The 20,295-nt window shown below is 43.3% G+C and overlaps 1 long non-coding RNA gene across 1 annotated transcript; it reads right to left on the bottom strand.

The window, feature by feature from the left end:
* Positions 1-1,818: 1,818 nt before the first annotated feature.
* LOC134466514 (uncharacterized) lies at positions 1,819-4,851 on the bottom strand. Its single transcript, XR_010038320.1, has 3 exons — positions 4,146-4,851; positions 3,482-4,043; positions 1,819-2,075 (listed from the first exon to the last, which is right to left on the bottom strand). It is a non-coding gene; the product is annotated as an uncharacterized LOC134466514 (long non-coding RNA).
* Between the last annotated feature and the right edge of the window lie 15,444 nt (positions 4,852-20,295).

Below are 20,295 nucleotides of genomic sequence, written 5' to 3' on the forward strand. Positions count from 1 at the left end.
TTCCTGGTAGACTCTTCGATTTTATTTAAAAACAAAGCACTGTGAAGTAAAACTTTAACAATCAAAATCGCGTGGCCAGTGTTGCCAGATGTGTCTGACCAAATCCCGCCCAAAAGGTTCTCAAAAACCGCCAAAATGCGCTAAATTCCGCCCAAATTCAACAAATTACATTGACTTATATGGGCCTAAAACGGCAAAAAAAAAAAAAAAAAGCCAAATGGCCAATTTTTGCCCGCCGACGCTCATCCCAAGTAGCCCAATTGGGCGGGCACCCGCCCAATCTGGCAACACTGCGCGCGGCATTCAACAATCCAAAACGCGCCGCATTTATCGATCTTGATGCACTGAAATGAATTTCGACACAGGCTTGTTATACCTACTGATTTACTGCTAAGCTAATGAATCACGTTGTGTGTGTAACAACTATACGTTAAGTTACATTGGCTGCGAAATATTTTACATCTGTAATATTCTTTTTTACATATATAATCTATCTATACTATTTCCACGATGACCTTGATCCCCACAGATACCACGTAAAACGCTAAAATACGAGGAAATGCGATCATCAACTAAATGTTGACTATGACAGACAAAGCAAGCAATACACTGGATTACATTAACTTGCTTTTCGTTTTACCTGCAATTACAATAACTGTTCCCTATAACTAAACAACGTTAAAATACTACTAGGTGCAAGCTTGCAAGAGGTTGAATGTATATTAATTAATTTGCTACAAAGATTAGGCCTATAAAAGAAGACAATTTGTTCTCCTCTGTAGGCCTATTACAACTTCAGGAGTGAAATAAAAGGGACACCAGTAGTTTATCTCAACTTTATTTTGAATTCCCAGATAGCCTACATGCCATTCTAAATAGCCTAACCTGAAAATAATGTACAGTTCATAAAATAAATAAAATAGAAAGTCCCAGAAATGAAGAGGTGTTGAATCACATGATTTTATTATTTATTTTTATTTATATTGCACTTAGCTGATGCTTTCATTTATTCAAAGCGACTTGCTCCCACCCTACTGTCAAATAAGTTGCTTTGGCTACCCCTAATCCTAGTGTGGTGTGCGTAGGTGTGACTTGGTAGCTGACTGACTACTTGGCGTTATTAACCAATAACTGCAGTGACAACTGAACGTTATTACCCAAAATCTACAGCTCATGTGTGTCTTGATTATAATTCTATTTGTTTGCCTGCGCTTTGTGCGCTTACCTAGCTATTAGCTCACGGTCGCGACACTGACTTTCACCGTTACAAAATGCTTATTTGTGTGAGCTCAGTGCTGTGGTAGTCTAAATTTGTACTCTTGTCATTTTGTTTACATAAAGAGAGTTGTAGCCTAATATGATCCAATATTCTTTCCACTGCGTTTTAACTTTTCCACTGTCAGGGCATGCAAATAACACGTAAGCACGCTTTGAAAGACAAAATGGCTACAGGACGCAGGGTACGACATGGATCATGCATGATGGCCATTAGTTCTAACAATTGTCAAAGTCAAAGACAAAATGGCTGTCCCACAATCGAGTAGTAGCAATGTAAATACCGCCATTGGATTACATGCTACGATTTTCGGCTGAAAACGCCGTTGAGGTCCCATGAAATCGGGGGAAGTGACGTCACTTTCGAGCTCTATTCGCATTGGCTCACGGGACAGGTTCCTTCGCAAAACATTTAAAAAATATATATAAAACCTGTGGTTACACGTACTGAATAGCACTGAAGTGCTCACATGGGGGAGACAGAGAGACGAAGCAAGACAGTCAATTTAAATCAAATATATTTTATTGTGTAGGCCATAAACAGGCGTTGACACACAGCCCCCTCGTGTCCCTCAAAATAAAAAGAAAATCGTCCATGTCATCATAATTTGTGAAACGAAAGAAAAAAATATCCCTGAGGTCCTCCTGTTCCTCCAGGGTGGAGGCGACAATAGGCTGGTGTCCCCACCAGCCCCACCATCCTCTCCATATTTTGTAACACCCACTCCAGCGCCGGCTTTGTCTCGGACAAGGGCGAGGGCGACCTCCTCTTCCTCCACCTCCGACATGTCCATGTACATCTAGTAAAATGAAAAGTCAAACTCTATATTAGACTTTGTAAGACTATACTACCTGTCACTTAAAGGGACAGTTTGGTCAATTTCAACATGCAGTTGTATTGCTCACGCTACCCTTGACTTGTCAGTACCTGGTGATGCCACATTTTTCGGCTCAGCCCTTTCCGAGATATGAGCAATTCTAATGGGGGCAGCGTTTGTTTACAATTTTAAAAAATGAAACATAGGCCAACTCCAAATATTTTCCCAAAAGGTACTGCTGTTTGCTAGTTGTCTGCTGATGTTTTATAACCTTTTGGATGTTTTTGGGAATAAATAAAAATGTTTTTTTGAAATGTAAACAAAGAGCTGCCCCCATTACAATGACTAGGATCTCGGAAACGGCTGAAGAAGAAGAAAAACAAATCTCAGGCACTGACAAGTCCAGGGTAGTGTGAGCATTACAACTGCATGTTGAAATTGACCAAACTGTCCCTTTAACACTGGGCTTGTCAAAGTGAGTCAAATTGAGGAAGTTACATCGTGAATTTGTTGATTTGACCGACACAACCAATTGCGCTTCAATCTTGGTTGAGCCGGGTTACTTGCCCATCTTATTATTCATTTATTTGTCTTGTATTCAAAGGGCAGTCTTGCGACATGGACTACCCATGAACTAATTTGATAGATGAGTAGCTTTGATTTGACAAATGGCGCTGTTCAGGAATTATGTTCCCTCAAAAGAAGATGCGTTTTTTTCTCCTCAGAAAGAAGCGTCATCTTCAGATCTGACGGACACGGTTTAAAACAATCCCACAAATTCAATAAACTTAAGCGTCTTTCTCACAATAACTCAAAATAACTGATAATTATGTAAATGACTCCGTACACTACACATAGATAAGCTGGCAGGTATCTTACTGTTTAATGCCGGTAAGTTAATGCTAGCACGGACCCGTTAAATGAACGTGAATGACTAAAAACTTTAGAAATATACTTTTTAGATGTACCGTTACATACAAGGTTAGTCTATGACGTTAAATAGTTCTTACATACATATATATATATATGTGTGTGTGTATATATCATATCCCAGTTACGTACATTATATTCTGCAGGGATATTCTCAATGAATGAATGAATGAAAAAATCCTGTCAGGGAGCGGAGCAGTTAACTGCAGCCTTTTGTTTACAGTTGTTACCAGGGCAACGCAGCTAGGACCCCAAAGCGACAGATAAGGCAGAAGCGACAGATAAGGCGCCGACAAGGCCTATCCAAACTGTCTTTAAAAAATTTAGGCCGTAAGATGCCTAAAAAAATAATAATTTCAGGACAATATTGATACTTGAATTGGGGCATATTGTTGATTCAAGCCATAGATAAATAGATAAATGACGGCATGCTAGTCATTGGCTAAGCGCAGACTTACTGAGAAGAGCGTGGTGGGTGGGCGTCGACTTGAGGCCCGTCTTCTCTCCCCTGCCACACCAATAGAGCTCGAAAGTCCCGCCCCTTAGTTCCGCGTTTCACGGGACCTAAGCTGACCATCTAACAACGTGGTAGCGAGTAAATATCTTCTGATCTCAGTCATGATATGCGCTGGGCTACAAATATGCTGTTTAAGATGATAGATAAAGATTATTCATGCAGAAGTATCAATGTTTTGTTCCGAGACCGTCGGCATGAAAAATGTGAAGAAACACCGCTTTCTAAAAAATGTGGGGGTTCATACGAAAAATTAAGCAAAAATATCAGAAACAACATATATGGAGCTCGTGGCACAACTCGAAGGGGATCGAAATGCCATTTTAATACCGCCATTGGATTACATGCTACGATTTTCGGCTAAAAACGCCGTTGAGGTCCCATGAAATCGGGGGAAGTGACGTCACTTTCGAGCTCTATTAAGCTGGGTGGCCAGGTCTTGGTGGATGGCCTTGGCGCACTGTCTCCTTCACACTCCTCCCTCCAGCCAGCGACAGTTTACTTATCTGTCAAATGAAATAAACCCAACACCTCAGTTTCAACACCTGCTGCATGTCTGGCGATAACATTTTCGTTGTTTGCATTTGTGAGTCGTGGATGAGAATTACCATTTGTGTCCTGAAGGACCCGTCATTTTGCATCAAATGCTCGCAGATCCTCCACTGTCTGCAGTGGCAGCATGGGCAAACTGGTTGGCGCTTCTCTGGCTGCCCCTGGATGGCCTTTTTGGAGGAGGGATACTATATAATCCATTTTTTGGTGGAGTTCCCCCACCTGCTCCATGAGATATCGCTCCACTGCTACAGAAAAGATGCAGCCTATTAAGACAAACTCAACACTATTTCACTGACAACAGAAACCTGACCATACCTGTACATGCAGTGGGGGCTGCTGCCATTGTTGCCAGATGTGTCTGACCAAATCCCGCCCAAAAGGTTCTCAAAAACCGCCAAAATGCGCTAAATTCCGCACAAATTCAACAAATTACATTGACTTCTATGGGCCCAAAACGGCTTAAAAAAACGCCAAATGGCCAATTTTCCCCAGCCGACGCTCATCCCAAGTAGCCCAATTGGGCGGTCACCCGCCCAATCTGGCAACACTGGGCTGCTGCACGCGTTTGATCTGTGGAGGTGGGATGGGGAAAGAATTTAGCAACAGGGACAGCGTCCCGAATCGATATGAATAAAATATTACACACTGCTGACGTTGTTGATCTCCTGGGATCTCTGGGTGGTGGCTACTAAAGAAATGAAATGGAAAAAGATAACTAAGACAGATTTTAAAAGTTTCTCTTACAGTTCTGGTGTCATTTTTGAACTGCTTACAAGCTGCTTACAAGCTTGTAATGTAAAGTACTAACTGTGATGCCTCTGTGTTTATTTACCATACTTACATTCACAAGGGTTTTCCAATTGTTCTTCATCGGTTTCTGAAAATGCACAGAAGAAGACTGATACCACAAAAAAAAAAGAAAGGGAAAAAATGATTTGTAAGTGATAGAGTGTGTGTGTCATCTTACCGGTGTCTTCAGGATTATTGGCAATATCCCTCCAATTAATAGTAGATACTGTGAAAAAAAAAAATACACAGTGAAATGTTCAAATACAGCAGGCTTGGTGCTCTTAAAACATGTGTGGCATATGTAGGCTTTAGAAACTTACAGTCGTGACCTGTGGCCATGTGCTCCACATTCCTACTCTATCTCAGACATCCATGTCATACATTTGTATTATTACACGATAACAGTAATAGAGCTCTTCAGCGTTGACGTCAACTTGTATGCGGCGGTTGGCGTTCGGGTTCTATGGCGATTTTTTTACATTGCAACACGCCATAGAGATTCAGGTTTGGCAAAAATATAAGTTGAACGCCAACAACGAACATTAGCGTGTCCCCGCATCCCTTTCTCATTAGTGGAACGGATCGTATCATCATGTTGGTGTATTCACATGTTAAATCATGACGATTTTAATTCAATATTGCTAACCCCTTTCTGATCATTAAAACTTCCGAACTACATGCAGTTGTCTCTTACCTGTTACGTCATCCGTGGTACGCTACATCACGAAACGTGAAAGACGATAAAAAAATCTTGGTAACGTGAAAGACGATAAATATTTTGCTAAACGTGAAAGACTATAAAGACTTTTGGTAAAAGTGAAAGACGAGCTCTTGCTAAACGCTGGAAGGATGCTATCAAAAAGCGGATGAGAGAACGATCGAGAGCTCGAGCCCGAATTTATACTTTCCTTTGGTTGCCATGGATACAACCCTCCGCACGTACATGACGTTAGATACAGGCGCCGCTTCTGTAGTCGCCAAAAGTTTCCGGGTTTAGCATATGGACGCAACATCGTATTTATGTCGAAGTTTGACACAAAATGATCAACCACGTCATACCTACAGCCTATTTTTAACACCCTCGACAGCTTGCGGGGGTTCGCTAAGCGCGTGCTTGCACTCGGAGCTTATTTGAAACTGGCCCCTATTCATTCCCAATGGGAGGCCGGAAGCCGATACGAACCAGGATGTCCTTAAATGCTAACATGAAAGACTACAGTCTACTACATGCTTCCGCTTTACTGAAGAGCTCTATTGAAGTTCATTAAATTAAAGGTGTGTCGTTCTCGAACGAGCCGGTTCTTTTGAACGGCTCCCTGAAGTGAACGATGGGAATCGGATCGCAGCTGAGGGAGCCACTCGACCGTTATTTCGTTCATTTTTCATTCATTTTAAGCACGTGACCTCGACCAGAGTAATTAAATTTGGGAAAAAACACACTTGTTTGCCTTATAGAGTGGCAAAAACTGTCTTTAGAATCCGGAGAATAATCAGTTGTTGTTTGGACAAAATTACCTTGAGGTGGAGTCAAAATATTACATTCAAAACACTGAATAAATAATTGAAAAAAGAGCCAAAAGAGCCAGTTTTTTTGAATGGGTCTTTGAAAGGAACGAGCCACTAAGATCCGGATCCCATCTCTACATTAAATATAGAAATATTGAATTGAAATACACATTTAAATGTGACCCTTAAATGTGTCCTTGTTTTACTACTAGCCAGGTTCTAATGTAGTTGTGCATAATGTACACACTGGACAACAGCTCGACCAGGGGTGTCAAACTCAAAGTGAATAAGGGCCAAAATCAATTAATATTCATAGTTTTCAAACAAAATATTTCCGGCCATAGTATATGGTAGTTCAAATGGGTGGCATGTCATTTTTCCGACGCCTCTTTGGTCCGATGCGTCAATATTCCGAAAATGTCCCATTGATCCTACAGCCCATTAAGTCGAAATAATTAAATTAAACCCTTTGCTCCGTTAGCTCAATGTTCCGACCAATGGCTGTTTGGGGTTGGTCATCATAATTCTCCTCCTGCTCCTGTTTTCCTCCTCGGTGGCAAAGAGCTGCATGCTACCACGAGCACAGGAGCTTGGTCAAGCTGTGCCCTTACCAAAACCACCCCTTAACCTAACCTTAATGCAATGTTTCCAAGTTGTACAATTGTGCCCTACACCAAACCATTCCTAAGCCAAACCTGTCAGTATTGCAATGTTTCTGAGTTTTAAATTTGTGCCTTGACCAAAACTTTGCCTAAACCTAACCTGTCACAGACATCTGCATGACCACTGCGCATATCAGAGATGACGGTAATCTAAACTAAAGCAGCATTTGATCGGAACATTGGACTGTCGGGACAAAGGGTTTCATTTTATCGGGTAAAAGGTTTGTAAGACTAAGTGCTGTAGGATCAATGGGAAATTTTCTGAATATTGACACATCGGACCAAAGAGGCGTCGGAAAAACGAGCAGTCCCAGCACATTTTGTGTTGCGTATGGGTGTGAGCTGTTTCATTGGCCCGGGCCCACTCATATTGATGTGATACACCAAATTTCATGTTTAAGTCTTATTACGCTATAGCCAACATTAATGGTATATGTAGGCCCACTGTAATACACATTGGAAATGACCTCGCAGGCCGACGAAAATTACTCAGGCCAGGTTTGGCCCCTGGGCCTGGGTTTGACATCCTTGAGCTAGAAGACTGAAGAAGAATGCTGCAATGAGTAAGGGGTCTTACACACCAGGGCGGTAAAGCGTCGCGGAATGGCCACGTTAACGGCGTCGGGGAAAATACATTGAAACCTATCTGTCCTTATATACCAACCGGCAGTAGTCGGGCGTCAGCGGCGCGGGCGCGACTGCATTTGGAAAATAGAACTCGAGCGTATTTTTCACGCCGGTGACTGGCGGTGTCTCATTCAAATGAATGGCAAAGTAGCACGCTAGCTTTAGATGTGGCACGCCGATGCTGTCAGTGTGAAAGGTAGGAAAACACACGCCGGCCGAAACTAAGCAGAAAGACCGTGTTCGTCCCACGACCGCTCCGTTCCGCCTTGGTATGTTTTGGCCCTAATAGAGGGGGGAAAAAAACCAATTGAAGGCGCATGTGAGAAATGAAGTGCTTTGCTTCAAAGCTTTTATGCAAAAAAGACATAGGTCTGATAACTTGACACATAACAATTAAGCAATACTGTTGAACCAACAACTACAAAACAAAATAGCACAGCAAGTTCTTAAAAGTTTCAAATAAGCATGAACAAAAACATTCAAAAAGCTTTTAGCATGAACAAAATATTGATGCTGCTCTGTGCGAAGTGGATAGCACCTGGCCATGTAAGCAGTCACTGCATCTTTACTTCCACCATCATTACCACTTTCCCTGGTATTCTCCTGAGTGGTGGGCTGAGGATAGCGGGGGTCAAACGTGTCCTCAATCCAGTTGGTGTGGGGTGCATCTTTCTCTATCATGCAAAAGTTATGGAGTGCACAGCAGGTTGCTATTACTTTCTGTGTAAAGGTAAAATGAAACTCACTCTGCTTCAGCAGCACCCTCCACCTGGCCTTTAACATCCCAAACGTGTTCTCTACACCCACCCGAGCAGGACTTCAATGAAGGTTAAAGGACAACTGTTCTGGTGTCAAAGCTGGGGAGTGCTTGTAGGCCTTCACCAATCACCTCAGCAAAGGACAGGCAGGGTCTCCGATGATTAGCATCCTATCGGATTATTGATGTAACATGTAAACTCAGAAGAAATGTAATCTCTTTATTTGGGGCTCATGTATACAGTTCCGTCGAATTCTAATAAACTAATTACATTTAATCTCTTTACACAAAACGTGTCCATATAAACACGCCTATTGAGACAACACCCACAGCCATAGGACCCATTGAACTGGTGGATACCTTGGAGCAAACATTTTGCCACTGCATCGCAGGTACAAGCAATAGGGAAAACCCTTGAAATGATAAGCTTTCCTGTGCGTGGACGTTTCCAAGTTATATCATTTAAATTTATGTTTTTAATATCATTAACAAATTTATAGAGGAATGTAGTCATGTCCGGTTTTCCTCGGCCAAACCAAACACCGGCATGTTTGAACCTCACCTCTGCAGGCAACTCATTAATAACACAACGAATAGGCCACAGGCAGTTAAAGGAAGAATTAACACAGGGACACACCATCACAATTCCACAGCAAAGAAATATCCCCTGCCCTGTACTTTGTTTGTTTCGGGAGTTGACCTGGTGGTTCATTGTTAGGAATTTCTCTTTGGAGGATGTTTTGTATTTGTTTCTCTATCGAAAGACTAACGAAGAAATCTCCCTGTTTAAAACTTTCATTTGTTTCACCACACTGAACACAAGGGGAGGTTTGGTTGTTGGAAGTCCATTTTCAATACCAAGGTCCGAGTTGTCAATTCAATTGTCTTGGTCTGTAGGCCTATCTTCATCTTCATGGCGGTGTCTGTCATTTTCTTGTGCAGTCAGGTTGGTCCGCCATTTACTGGTTGTTGGGACTTCAGTCAGATATTCTGGATCTAAAAATCTATATACAAATGTGCTGTCTTGGTCAAGTTTGTTGTTCTTTGCTCTATATGCGGCGCGCTGCATTTGGAAAATAGAACGAGCGTATTTTTCACGCCGGCGACCGGCGGTGTCTCATTCTGAATGGCAAAGTAGCATTTGAATAGGACTGGCCGCGCACGCCGACGCTGTCAGTGTGAAAGGCAGAGAAAAACACGACGGCCAAAACTAAGTAGAAAGACCGCGTTCGTCCCGGGACGGTTCCGTTCCGCCTTGGTATGTCTTGGCCCTTATGGCCCCCTGGGGGGGCGGAGCTATAACCGGAAGCTCGTATCTCCGGAACGCAAGGTCGCAGAGACACGAGACCAAGACAGACGTGTTCCTTGACCCCAAATTATGTCTGTCACGACCAACTCCCGAGTCTCTACGATGTACCGTTCCGGAGATATTCACCAAAAAAAAAACGTTGTCCATTGGAACGAATGGGAACGAAAAAACGCCTAAGTCCCACAGCCAAAAAACGTCCCCAGGAAAGTTGTTAGGAGTATGTTTCAGGTCATTTGGAACATTTTTGTATACATAATTTTGAACTCCCCCCCCCCCAAATGTTACAAAATAAACAACCAACTCCCGCCAGGAGTTGCACCTGGTGCTTTCACCCAAAGAATGAATGTGTTGCTGTTACACCACAAGAGTGGGGGTTGTTTTTTTTTGTTCCCTTGAACATAGGATTTTTTGGGGGTTTTTGTATTTTTTTTTGTAATTTTTAAAAAAAAATGGAACTATTTACACTTGCAATCTTCCTCCTCTTACTCTTTCTTCATGTATTCCCTCCTCTTCTTCCTGAACGAGAAGAATGTTCTGATGGGAATCTTTTCTTCCGTACACCACTTCTTGTAAGCTTCGTAGGCTTCTTTGTGGCTTATCGTTGGATTTTTCGTCGGGTGGTCAAGTTCTACCTCAGTCCACTTGATTCTGACATTGCCAGACAGGGTGCGGGCTTCGTTCCACACTTCTCTCACTGCCCCATCATCCACTTCGGCTGCCTCCACCTCTTGGACCTCCACATGCTGCTCAGGATCCCCAGGCACAGGCTTGGGCGGTAGATCGTTTGCCTTGGGAAAGACCAGCCTGTACGGGATGCTGTAATGGAGTTTGTACACTTTCATCGTCGTCACTTGCTCGAGTAGGAACTGGTCGAGGATAAGTTTCCTCTTCATGAGCTCCTGGCTCAGGGGGATTTCCTCTCCCAGGGTGCGCCACTCAGCATAATCAACGAAGTCTCCGTTCATTCGCAACCCCACACAGCTGACGAAGGTCAGCTGTTTCAGACTGTCCTCCTCTTTCATCTGGCCGATCCTCCTCTCCACCTTCTGAAGCCAGGGCATTCCGTGCGCACGGTATTTCTGCAAGTTCCGCGCAAAGCAGAGCTTGCGGATCTCCATCTGTGTACATATCTGACCCGTCAGGGTTGCCAGCCTGGCATCTTCAGGAGGGTCCGTTCCCTGGTCGTGCAGCGCCTGGAAGCAGTTGAATACTCTTCGCACACAGTACTTCTTGGACAAATCCTTGACACACAGCAGGGGAAAGTTGTTGAGTTTCATCTCTTTAACTCCTTAACGTTCCAGGGGGCGCCCTCGCCCCCGTTTATGATCATATTTCATATTTCATATTTTGTGTATTGCACGAAATATAGTCACCCATCATACCAAATTAAAGCTTTCCCTTTCGTCTTTCCAGCCACAAGACTCATTTTTGACCCAAACACACACCCTGCATTCATTTCACTGTTTTATGAAGAAATTATGAAAAGTCATATTCGATAAAATTATGTAATCGCTTACCGCTGAAGACCTCGTAGCGTTATCAGATCGACCACGTCAATCAAACAAACCACCAGCCCCTTCCTTAGTCTTCATAGAACACACCCAGTGCAAAAGTTTTGATAAATAACCTCACTTTATGTCCATCAAAGGCTTGAATTGGCAGCTGCATCTTGCAACATGGAAAAAACGCGACATTTTTTTTTGCCGTTGAGAAGCAAAAATCCACCAGAAAGGATCTGTGTTCACACACTTCCTTGATATCTGCGTGCAACCACATTTTTCTTCTGTAGATTCAAGTACCGTTTGACCAATGACAGTGAAGTATGTGATGACTCATAGGCCTGAAAGCCAATCAGTGCTGACCATGCATAACTTTACTTCCTACACTTAGCAGCCTGGTTTTCACATTTTTCTAGAAGTATCACATAAATGAAGCTATCAGTGTTGTAGTCAAGAATCTAAGGAACTCAGTGATATGTAGATTGTGTGGGTTTTGACTGGAAATGTCACTAAAAAAACAGGGCGTAAACCGAGACGCAAGTTTTGCGCTCATCAGCTGTTACGCACAGTTGTTTTAGCTACCATGCTAAACGCAGAAAGCGCATAGTTCCGTATTTGTGTTTTGGAGCAGAACGACATCTAAACTCGAAGGGATATAAAGATTTGCCCTTCTGGATGTAATGGAAGAATGTACTGGACATGACAGTGATGAATCAGATGGTATTCAGATGGATATATGACTGCTGCTGCCTGTAACTAAGACGGATGTTGACCATTTCACAAAGTCTGCAAGGGGGTATGTTTTCCATCCTGTCTTCAGTAAACTGTTCATGATGCTCTTAGACATTTGAAAACCCAACGGTTCCGTTATTGAAGGTGGCATATTGTTCCTCATCAGTGTATTTACATAAAATTGTAGATTTCTTTGTTTGTTTGTTTGTTTGTTTGTACATGTAATGGAGGCTAACTATCAGAGTTGACTAGACTACCGGTATGCGCTTAGTGTTATGAACGTAACGAGGGAAGGGGGTGAGATATAGGGTGACCAGCTCCGATGACAGGAAAAGAACAGCTAGGGAGATAGTGAGAGTTCTGTCTGTGGAGACGTGTTGCATCGAGAGCATACTGTACACAGCTCTTGCACCTGTTTGTGCGCGCATATGCGCTACACGAAACTGGGACGCTAGGGAATGAAAACGCCATGCTATAAACCTTCATGATGCACTACACGTTCGCTGGTTGAGTGTTTGTATACTATGCCTTTAGTGTTATGAACGTAACAAGGGTGTGGGGAGAGAAAGAGAAAGTTAAGGGGTGAGATATAGTGACCAGCTCCGTGACAGGAAAATAACAGAGTGAGAGAACTGTCTAGTGTTGCGTCGAGAGCATACTGTACACAGCCCTTGCTGTGACTAATTTGTGCACGTATGCGCTAGGGAAACTAAGACGCTAGGGAATGAAACACCGCTGTAAACTTTCACGTAGCAGTTACTGAAGTAAGTCCATAGATGTATTGTGCTCCTTGAGATGAGAGGATGAGAGAGGAGAGGAGGAGGCGGAGGAGGAGGAGGAGGATGAGAGGAGGATTTCTATTCCATAGTGAGCAACAAGGACTAATTTCAATATGTAGAAAGGTGCATAGACCGTGTGTGTGTGTGTGTGTGTGTGTGTGTGTGTGTGTGTGTGTGTGTGTGTGTGTGTGTGTGAGAGAGAGAGAGAAAGAGAGAGAGAGAGAGACAGACAGAGGAGATCTGTATTTACTCTCGATTCAGATTACGCCCTGCAAACACACACACACACACACACACACACACACACACACACACACACACACACACACACACACACACACACACACACCTGTCAGCTTGTCATTGACTGTATGCATATAAAAGTCACTTACAATAATGACAGAAATGTGTATATCTAAAGTACAAACATCGAGATTGTATGTATTTCCCCCCTTTTTTGCCAAGGTATACATTCAGGTCACTCATAACTGTTGTTTTCAAACTTGGGACTGTGCCTCTAGTGACTGTTTTGTGCTCCTTCAGAGGAGAGGAGAGGAGAGGAGAGGAGATGCGAACAGGAGAGGAGAGGAGAGGAGAGGAGAGGAGAGGAGAGGAGAGGAGAGGAGAGGAGAGGAGAGGAGGATGAGGATGAGGATGAGGATGAGGATGAGGATGAGGAGGACAGGAGGATTTCTATCCCACAGTGAGTAACAGAAGGAAAAACTATGTGTGGGAAGGTGCATAGAGAAGTGGTGTGTGTGTGTGTGTGTGTGTGTGTGTGTGTGTGTGTTTGTGTGTGTGTGTGTGTGTGCGCGTGCGTTGTGTGTGTGTGTGTGTGTGTGTGCGTTGCGTGCGTTGGCAGTGCGTAATCAGAGTTGAGAGTACATACACAGATTTGCAACCCACCCCACCCCCCCGATCTGCGCCCCGACCACCGACCCCCCACACACACACACACACACACACACACACACACACACACTTCTGTCAGCCTGTCGTGGACTATATGCATATAAAACTCACTTACAATAATGACAGAAATGTGTAGATATCTATATTACAAAAATCGATATTGAATGTATTTTCCCCCTTCTTTGCCTTTTTATTCAGGATTTTCAGAAAATCAGGGTTTTGAGAGTATTCTAACAGAACAATCTAATCCTCTAAAGTGTAACCTTTCCAAAGATATGTAATTTTTGTATCTGTGATGTTGCATTTACAAGTAATGGCATGTTTTCCATCAACATACCTGTACGTCTCCAAAAGTGTCCATTTGGAGACTCCAAATGGTACCTTGCAAAAACGCCTAGGCATACCCACATATAAAATGGTGTAGAGAGCCCACCTTTTGAGATTTTGTTTTGAAATGTAAGTTCTTAGGACTTGTTGCCTTTGTTTCATTCTGTCTGTAACCCCTTACCTCACAGTAAAGGGTATGTTTCATAGATGTACATTTTATTTATTCTAGGCGAGGGTCAAAAATTATCAAAAGTTACAATAATTACTTAATCTACAGATTTCACCAGAAGAATTTACAGTGGATCTGACTATATGTAAAGAAACTAGAGAATGTCTGCTTTACAAAAGTGGTCTTATTTTGTCCATAGCACAAAGGGCTGGGGTACAGTTACAATTTCAATTTGGGTACGCCTTTTCAGGCGTTTTTCAGGCAAATCGCCAGGAATGTTAAGGGGTTAAATCCCTCCAAGAGACATGCTGTCATATCTACCCCAGCTTCCTGAAGAAGTGCTTTGCCCCTGGCAAAGGTGTGGGGGAAAGAGAACACATGGACGGTCAGCAGGTCTTTGACGAGGGCTTCCACTGTGGTGCTGCCCGTCAGTGTCAGGTTCTGTGGCAGCCTGTCGACCTTCATTGCGTACAGCGGAATGGGTGACGAGTCAAAGAGATCGGACAGTATGACCCTCAGCCGGAACAGGCAAAGGACTCGCCACTGGAGCTGCTTATTGCACGTCCATGTTCTCAGGGGAGGGGGGTATTCCAGGATCGCGGCACTATTTAGGGTTAGGGTTAGGGTTAGGGGTTAAGGTTGGGGTTGGGGTTAGGGCTTGGCCTAGGGATTGTACCAGCTCATTGTACACTGTATTGGCTGGCACATGAAGCACCTTGGAAAGATGATTATTGCAAGGCTTAGGGTTAGGGTTACAAGTTGGCCTGGTCCCGGTAGGCCGTGCTTTAACCCACCCCTGCACACACACAGTGTATAGCCATATTAATATAGCCTAATAGCCTCTCAATTGTCCCTAGGCATATTACCTTTTGTATGGAGCCTTGTCCACTCCGTTTTCCATTGGAGAAAGTCTATGTTATAGTCCTACTTCTGCAAGGGAAATTGTTATGGAAATGATCAGACCATATTACATTTAGCTAATATTCATTATATGTATTTGCATTTTCATTTATACATATATTTTGTTTACATTTATTATATTGCATGGGCTAGACATAATATTGTCATATTGATAAATAACATGCTTAGAACTACGTCAGCGGCCCTAGAGCGCACATACTCTCTCACCTGCGCAAGTAGCATTCCTCGCTCTGATTCGTCACAGCTGTCAAATTGTCAATGAATGAACGTCCAGGAGAAGAGCTCTACAAAGTACGTATATAACGACAGTAAGTATTCGATAATTTATCATGACGTCACACGTACTTACGGGTGGTAGAAAGCTCCGAGACGCTGAGGTAAATAATTGCCGGCTGCGCGGCTCATCACAACAAACAACAATTTCAACAGGTAAGTTGGTTGAAAGAAAAAAAACAAATGTAATGAAAATGTATACATATTTTATATTGTAGTTAGCGACTGGTTAACAGGGGTTCGTACGTAATTCCTAACCTTAATGTGAGCATTTTTTTTCTTATTAGTGACTGCTGTTAAATTAACGATATACATGGTGTTGGCAATGGTGGTTTGTTTACTCAGTTAATGTGTGACGGATGTGAGTTCGACATGTTGGTTGTCATAAATATGATATTATATGCTACAATGTTGCGCATTTTCACTGTTTTTTTTTTTTGATACAATCAAACAATGTTGATATAACTGTAGCCTGTCACATGCTTGCTAGCAAAAGTCTATCGTTATGTTTACCCTTTGATATTTCGTTCGGTCTACATGACGTGGCCTCTGACCTTGTCTAATAATTTTGCCATGGGCACTGACCGCAAAACTTTTTTGTTCCTCTGCAGTGAACGCTAGGGGTCACCGTCTGACACTGCAATAGTAGGGGAGCCGAAAAAACAGGCAGGAAAGGAAGGCAAAAGGCAGACAGCAGCATCCAGAAGGCAGGCAGGAGTCAGCGATGTCTCATCTCTAGTGAAGGGCATGGCCATTCTTTCGCGCCAGTTTGTTCTCTACGTTCAGTTCTGCTGAGGAATTCGTTCATTCACAGTTCGTTCAGTTGTTCATTTTGATTACGTCACGCCACAATGCAAGAGAGCAAGGGGTGAATGACGAGCGAACTAGTTCAGTGAACGAGAGGAGGAGGGGGGCATTCATACTTTGCCTGTGTGCTTCTCATGTCCAAACATATCAACTTAATTTATTTTGCCTAGTAATAGTATTTATTTAACAGCAGCACACATTTGAAAAAGCCCAATTACAAGCTGCTTTTTAACCAAAAAGTATGCCTTCGTCGCTGTTAAGTTGTTTATTCGTGGTCATGGACACTGTTGCTATGCGCCCAGGCTGGTCTCTCGTTCGCGGGCTCAATACAGTTCGTTCTCGCTGTGCTGTGTAGATCTAAGGTGCTCCTCGTGTCTAAACATATCACCTGAAACCTATTTTACAAATTAATTTTATGTATTGAACAGTAGCACCCATTAAAAAAGAATAAAATATCATTTACAAGTGGCATTTCCAACTAGAAGTATGCCTTTGTCTCTGCCACGTTAAGTTGTGTATTCGTGGTCATGGAAACCACTGGCTCCTCGTTCAGGAACGAGAGCTCAGCTCGTTCAGAGCTGTGAACTGTGGACTATGTGAGCTGCTGAGCTCTTCTAAATTATGAACTAAATACCTGGTATGTGTAAAAGCTCTGGTAATATTAAGATATCACATTCAGAGAGATAAAGTGGTGCCCCTTTGCGCAGATTAAAATGCTCATTGGACGACCACTTCTGCTACTGTCTGACTGACAAGTGACAGAGACCGGTGATTCACCAACGAACGAAGTGAACGAGAGGCGGGGAACTAGTTCGCTTCGTTCACTTCAAAGACTCGTTCAAAACGACCGGTTCGTTCGTGAACGACACATTACTACTCATCTCTCTTCATACGTTCAGCATTTGGACAAACCTGACTTATCCAGATACTTTGCTAAATTACAACTGTCCATTGACGACCAAATTCTGTGTTTGCCAGACCCATACAATCTAAATGATGGCTGGCATGCCACTGACGGCAAAACACTACCCCCTGTACATTACCATGATCTGTATAATTACTTAATTAAAACCCCAGGCCCTTTTACAGGCGATGCATTACAAGCCTACAGATCTCTGAAGGCGTACAATTATTTTGCAAGTAGTCATGTCCAGAACATTAACTCATTGGCTGCCTTGGGCGGCGAATGACGTCATTTCGAATAGTGACGCCCCCTGCCTTTAACGGCGTCTGACGATAATTGTGTTTTTTTTACAGCCACGCCTTGACGACGGTCTGACCTATGTTGTATATATTCCCGCCCCTAGGCATGTTCTAACTGTTCCTGTAGGTGGCAGAAGTGTCCTTAGGAACAGTCAGGGCAGGGCATTAGCTCAGAGCAAGAGGAAATGTCAAGACAAAAACATCCCTTTTTACTATTATAATCTCAAAAGTAGCATAGCAAAATCATTTTTGAAAGTAAAGCACATGTGACAGTAGTATACTTTCTTGCCCTCTGATTTTAACACAGGTAGGCTAATGATTTTAGTGTCAGAGCCTCACAAAAAAACCTTCCTCTCATGAACTACAACTCCCCCCTTTTCCTATCTAGCTAGTAGGCATCGTAGCTAGCTTGCCCAAAATACACCATGTTCAACCATAGATGATCTGTGTGGCAACCGTTTCATTTTGGATATGTGATCAGCCTACACAATATCAGGATGATGTGTCTAACAGGAAAATACAACAGTGTGGGACTGGTGGTGATGTGTAGTCACCTCAGTTGGGAATGCTTGGCTATAAAAGTTTGCTACGCTAGTTAGCGAGCACGAAATCGCTAACAACTTACAACTACGCCTAAATAAAGGAGCCTTGGTAAGTCAACTATTTTTACTCATTCTAAAGTTACTTTTTATGGATCTGTATAGTATGATCAGCTTACTGTATCATCAAAAAAGACAGGGGGTTGCAGATTCTTGGATCAGAGTAGCCTTTGTGTCTGGTCAGATGCATTCAGAGAAAGCATTGCACTTAACCTCAGACCAGCTAGCCTTCACCACTCCAATTGGCTTGTGAAATGTTGGATATGTGATCAGTACTTTATCAAAAGAAAATTCATTGAACTATATATGACAAGATCACTATAGCAGAAACATGATGACAGTAATGATCAATCTGCAAATTGTCCGCTCTGCCAAAGAAGCTGCAGTAAGCTAAGCTGGGCTGCCTGCCTCCAAGGGGGACGACGAGGAGGAGGAGGTGGCGGCCGCGGCAGCAGCACCCACTTCACAAGTTTCGAGGCTGCCTGTGATGGTTTTCGCAGAGGGCAACCCTCCCCAAATCTGTTCACAAAGCTCCATGGGGTACCTAAGTCACGCCCTCTACTTCCTGGTTCATGGGGCAGAGGGAGTCAAAAAATGTTTACTGGGCTTGAAAATGAGTGATTTTTGGATTTGTGGTGCATAGGTGGAGGTCCAAGGTCAGGGTTGCCAGATTGGGCGGTTTCCCGCCCAATTGGGCGGTTTTGCGTTGGTTTCTGCGGGAAGGAACGGTCTTGGGCGGGTGTGTAACAATTGGGCTGTTTTCAGATGAGTTGGGCGGTTTTTTTTATTTATTTTTTTTAATCCCTCTGTAGCCTAGGCTACCCCTTCTGTGCCCCCTCCAATGTTCAGACAACACATTTAGCCTTGGCTACATCACCCATAGAATATAGGCTACTATCTACTCCAGCTCAAATCCCTATCTACTCAACTCCAGCCCAAATCAACATATATCTTAGCGCTTGCGCCGTTATGACAGCCGAGAGCGTGGACTCATTAATTTCACTACGTCTCACAGCAGCATTGCGCTCACCTGCATGTGAGGATAGAGACCGTTTAGACCATCAATCTTTTATAGACAGACAGCCGGGAACTGAAGGAGTGTAGACTGGACTGTGCGACTTCCAAGCAAGGAGCGATTAGTCTCTCGGCGCGCTGGACTCTAGTCGCCACCCAGTGCATGTTGCGGCGCCGTAGACCCCAGGGATGGTCTTGCTTCACAGGACAGTTACGTTTTAACCGTGTGTGAGAGAGAGAGAGAGAGAGAGAGAGAGAGAGAGAGATTTGTTTTAATGATGGTCATGTGAACGAGTGGGGAGGGTCGAGGGTCTTAACTGAGAGGGGGTTAGATCATTTTGTGGCATGTGTCAGTGACATGCAGAAGTGCCGCAGTGACATGTCCATTGATTTTATATTAACCACAGACTTATACTAATTATTATCAATAAGTGTAATAATATTTATTAATAAAAAGTATTATTTTTGGGGAGCGCATGAGCCAATAAAATAAACCACCGGTTGGATACAGGATAGCCTGAAAGTGGTGCGCAACCGAGCTTCAGCTATCCAGGCACAGGTGTAGGGAAAAATGATCAATATGAGAAGTTCATTAATAAACAACGCACTGGATACAGTCCCCCCCCCCACACACACACTTTATCTCGTTAACAACGCGTTTCGCCCTGTGCTTCACCGAAGACGCACTGGGCGAAAGGCGTTCTCTCAAAAGAATAAGCTAAAGAGAAAACAAAGATGAGTATCCACCGAAAGTGGTTTGTTTACAGTTAATGGCTTACAACACCATGACAATTAAATAGGCGAATAGGTAGGCTACATCTTATACCAAAAATGCGTCTCAGTCCTTTTTAAAGTGATGGGCTATGCTCCCAAATTGGATGCGCACCGCCCCATTCTAGAATAATGCCTGATGGGGCATTCACATAGCCCAAGCTTTCGTTTACAAGGTGGACACTTACATTTCAATAAAGTAATATTATAATCATTCAGTTATAGCCTAGGCCTACAGGCCACATGTGGTTTTCAGTCTACAGCCTGCTCTGTTGGCTGGCCGTCGTTGTGGCTGTCTGACGATTGCACTGACAGACTTCGGCTTAACACAGATAGGCATAGGCTATAGGAGACGTAACTCAACCGGCATCAGCAATAGCCTATTTGCAGGTTGTCCTATGGCAAATATGGCTGTGAATTGACTAACGTTCTACCCCCAGCTAAGCAGTCAATCATCGTGACAGAGCAGTCAAAGTCAAATCAAATATTGAACTTTATTGTAATACCATGACATTACGGTGCATTTAGGCCTACACAATCATTTTGT

This window comes from Engraulis encrasicolus, chromosome 16 (assembly GCF_034702125.1).
Source record: "Engraulis encrasicolus isolate BLACKSEA-1 chromosome 16, IST_EnEncr_1.0, whole genome shotgun sequence".
NCBI lineage: Eukaryota > Metazoa > Chordata > Actinopteri > Clupeiformes > Engraulidae > Engraulis > Engraulis encrasicolus.